Source organism: Dendrobium catenatum, unplaced genomic scaffold (genome assembly GCF_001605985.2).
Source record: "Dendrobium catenatum unplaced genomic scaffold, ASM160598v2 fragScaff_scaffold_543, whole genome shotgun sequence".
Classification (NCBI taxonomy): Eukaryota; Viridiplantae; Streptophyta; class Magnoliopsida; order Asparagales; family Orchidaceae; genus Dendrobium; species Dendrobium catenatum.
Window position 1 is genome coordinate 763241 of NW_021319005.1, and position 4392 is coordinate 767632.

Genomic DNA, 4392 nt, shown 5'->3' on the forward strand with positions numbered 1-4392 from the left:
TGGCATGTAATGAGAAGTCTACCAAAGACACTCTTCCTTAAGACAATATGATTCAACAGAAATTGAATTCAGGTGGTAACAAGGATAATGTTGAAGACTGTACTTATGGTCCTTGGGTTTTAGTGGATAATTTGAAAAAGAAGAAAGTCTTTGATAATAAGAACAAAGGTTGGAAATTTGACAACATTCATAAGCCGGTGGCTAATACTATCAAAAAATATAAACCTATCATTAAAAATCCTGTTGCTACAACGGTAAATGTGGAATCTGGAATTGTGAACTGCAGGGAGAATGATGGAAATTTGTTGTCTGGAAAATTGGCTGATGCAACCAATATCTAATTGGAATCAAATTTCTCTGGTTTTGATATAGCTATTAATGGGACAATATTTGCTAATAAATTTGGAATTCTTGAGAACCTGGAAGAAGATTTGCTGATGGAAACGGCTCCAGTGAGGTGGAAGAGGGTGAAAATATTTCTGCTAATCTTGACTGGAATTCAGATATTGAAGCCAAAAAAAGTGAAGGTGATTCTTCTAAATTTAAGTTTAAACTTCAAAAGGAGCTTAAATATTTGGGTAATCATAATTTCTTGTGAAGAACAAAAAGGAAGAGTCAAGCAGAAGAATTAGGAAAGGGAGCAATCCCATTTCTAATACATAATGTCTTCATTAACATTTTGGAACTGTAGGGGGCCAGGAAGAAGGAAGCCTCCCATTACTTGAAGGAGATAGTTAAAGACTTCGATATCTTTTTTGTGGGATTACTGGAAACAAAAATCACTTCTATTGGACATTTGATTGGCAACAATTGGGAATTTTTTATAGTTCCCTCTATTGGTCTTTCTAGAGGTATGATGATTCTTTGGAACTCTTTATTTGCTTCTTTTAATGTATTGAAGTATTCTTCTCAATATGTGATTGGTGAATTGATTCTTTCTAATAAGAATAAATGGTTAGTAGCTTCAGTTTATGGTAGCAATGACATGTACAAGAGAAGGCTGTTATGGAAAGACTTGACTTCTTTTTCAGAAACTGAACTCCCTTTTATCATAGGAGGGGATTTTAATTGTCTTTTGTCTCAAAATGACAAAATGGGAGGTAAGAAGTTTGTGTTAAGCCAAGGTGCACAAGATATGAGTGCTTTTATGAAAAATTGTGATTTCCATGATGTTGGGACAATTGGTCCTAAATTTACTTGGTGTAATAACAAGAATGGAGGAGCTCGCATCCTTGAGAGATTGGACCGTTGTTTGTTGAATTATACTGCTTTAGATACTATCTAAATTCCGGTGGTTCGTCACCTTGCTAGAATTTCTTCAGACCATAGTCCGATAGTAATTAGTATTTCTTCCAATCAGGTGAAAAAAAATAAATTTATGAAGTTTAAAGATACATGGATTTCGTTCCCTGCAGCTTACAGGATTGTGGCTAACTCATGGAGTGTTTGGCCCAAGCCAAAAAAAGGGACGCCTTTGAATGCCTTAATCTCAAATTTAAAAGAGCTATGAGGGCGGTTTAATCTGGAGTAAAGCCAAAAACATTGAACTTAACTATTTGAAAGAGCAACTTAAGAAGGAAATTTCTGATTTACAGGATGAAGAGGCAGCTAATGGTGGACTTTCAGAAGTTAATTTAGCTTTATTGAGATCTAAAGTGTTTGAGTTTAACTAAATTCTTGGAAGGATTAATACTTGGTGGAAACAAAGAGCAAAGGTTAAATGGGCTAAGGAAGGAGATTCAAACACAAAGTTTTTTCAAGCATATGCATCTGCTAGACGTAGTGGGAATTAGATTCATCAAATCAAAAATTCTGATGGTTTGTTAGTTGAAGATCAGAAATTGATTGAACAAACTTTCTTTCAGTTTTTCAAGGGAAAATGGAAGTTCCGGCATTGCAATTTAAACAATTGGCCTAATCCTTCTTATGTGTTGGGGAATGAAGAAAAAGAGTTGCAGTCTGCTGAATTTACTAAAGAAGAATTGGATCTTGTTATCAACAATTTGGAAGCCAATATCTCACCCGGAATGGATGGTATTTTGTATACCTTCATTAAATCTTATTGGCAAATTATTATTATTGATATGTGGAATGCCATTAATCTTTTCTTTAATTCTAGAAGTATGTGTGATGATTGGAAAAAGACTTTAGTTATTCTTCTTCCTAAGAATAACAATCCAGTTTATCCTACTCACTATAGACCCATTAGCCTTTGTCTTTCAATCTATAAGATTGTGGCTAAATTGTTGTTGAATAGAATGAAAATTTTCTTCCCTAATATCATTTCTGAAGAACAAGCGGCCTTTATTAAAGGTCGGTCTTTGTCCAACCATATTCTTCTTGCACAAGAGATTTTCAACAAATTTAAATTTTCTAAAGCTAAAAAGGGGTTGATGGTTATTAAAATTGATATGGAACAAGCTTATGACAGCATGAGTTGGTCAACTTTGAAGCAAGTTCTTTCTATTTTCGGTTTTCCTACAGGCTTTAGTAATTTGCTCTTGCAATACATTCAAAAACAAAAAATTTCTATTATGGTGAATGGTTACAATTCTGATTGAATTGAAGGAGAGAGTGGGTTTAGACAAGGATGTCCTTTGCCTCCATATCTTTTTATCTTGTGCTCTCAATTACTATCGGATGCATTCTCTCAAAGAGGAAAGAATATTGGCATTAAGATCTCCACTAATGTTGATAGGATTAATTATTTGCAGTATGCATATGACATTATTGTTTTTTCAGATGCCAATATGAAGAGTGCTAAGAAAGTGAAGAAAATTCAGAAAAATTATAAAGGATGGTCCGGTCAATCTATTAATCACCAAAAATAAGCTTTATTATTTGGGAAAGCTGTTAGAAGAAGAAGGAAAAAGGTTATTTCTAGATTTCTGAACTTTAAAGTGGTGAATGAAATAAACTATCTTTGCATCAAGATAGCTTTGAGGAGGCTGGTTTTTGCAGATTTTCAACACTTATTGGAAAAGGCTTCTAGTAAGTTGAATATGTGGGGTAACAAATTTATTTCATTTGTCCGAAAACTTACTCTTCTTAAATCTATTTATTTCTCTCTCACTACTTTTGTTTCTTCCCATTCTCTTGTCCCCATGGGGGTTTTAAATGATATTGATAAAATGGGAAGAGATTTTTTATGGTAAAAACAAGGAGGGGAATTCGGCCTTCATTATGTAGCTTGGGATGTGATTTGTAAGCCCAAATTGTATGGTGGCCAAGGAGTTATTTCTTCTTCTCAAAGAGTTGGCCCTTTGAGAGCTAAATTTGCATAGAACTTCATCAAAAATCCTTCAACTCTTCTTAATAGATCCTTAATTGCCAAATATGGTAAAGATATTTGGAAATATGGATTTAATAGCTCTTCTTCTTCAACTTGGAAAATTTTGTTAAATGGAGCTACTCATCTTAAAAATGTGGTGAGATGGAATATCTCTAATGGTTCAAGCATTAATACGTATGAAGATGTCTGGATGTTAAACAAAAAATTTGTAAATTGGCCTACTTTCATTGCTTGTTTGGACCATAACTTCATGACTCTTAATCAGTTTATTTCTGAAGATGGATGGGATATCCAGAAACTGAAGGAAGTCTTTGGTCAACAGTTAGTGGACATTATCACCAAAATTCCAATTTATGCTAATAATGAGGAAGATCAATTATAACTGATGTTTAAACTTTTGGGTAAGTCATTATCAGCTCTGATAATGAGGAATAGTTTTATCAATTCTGAAGAAGACGGCAATTGGAAGTGGATTAAGAAGCTTCACCTGCAGCCTCGGGTTGAAACTTTCTGGTGGAAGGTTAATTTAAGAGCTATTCCTACTAATGGTTTCCTCTTTTACATAAGAATTTTAGATTGTAATGGATGCCCGAGAGGTTGTTTATGTATTGAAGATACTGCTCATGTTACTTCAACATGTGCATACTTGATTAAAGTTGTAAAGCTACTTATCTCCTCGGGGTTTCAGCTGTCTATTAATTGTGACCTAGAGGAAACTTACAAGAATTTGAGCGGGTTGGCAAGCTCAAATCCTTTTTTTGGGGAATTTATACTGCTCTGCTGTATTCTTCACCTGGAAAAGCAAGAATAGGTTGATTCATGAAAATAAAGGAAAGGAACTGTGTCCATTGCTGCCAACTCTATTTGCTATGCCATTTCTTCCTTTAAGCTTGGTATTTATTCGGACATCTGGGATACTAACCGGCTGAATAAGCTGTCTTCTTTTTGGTATCCTCCACCTCCCGAATGGATCAAGCTCAATGTTGATGCTTCTTTATCTAACAATTATAAATGTGGAATTGGAGGAGCTATTAGAGACAATAAAGGAAGATTTATATGTGCTTATGGATCTTCGTGCTTACATTGGGATATTTCACAAT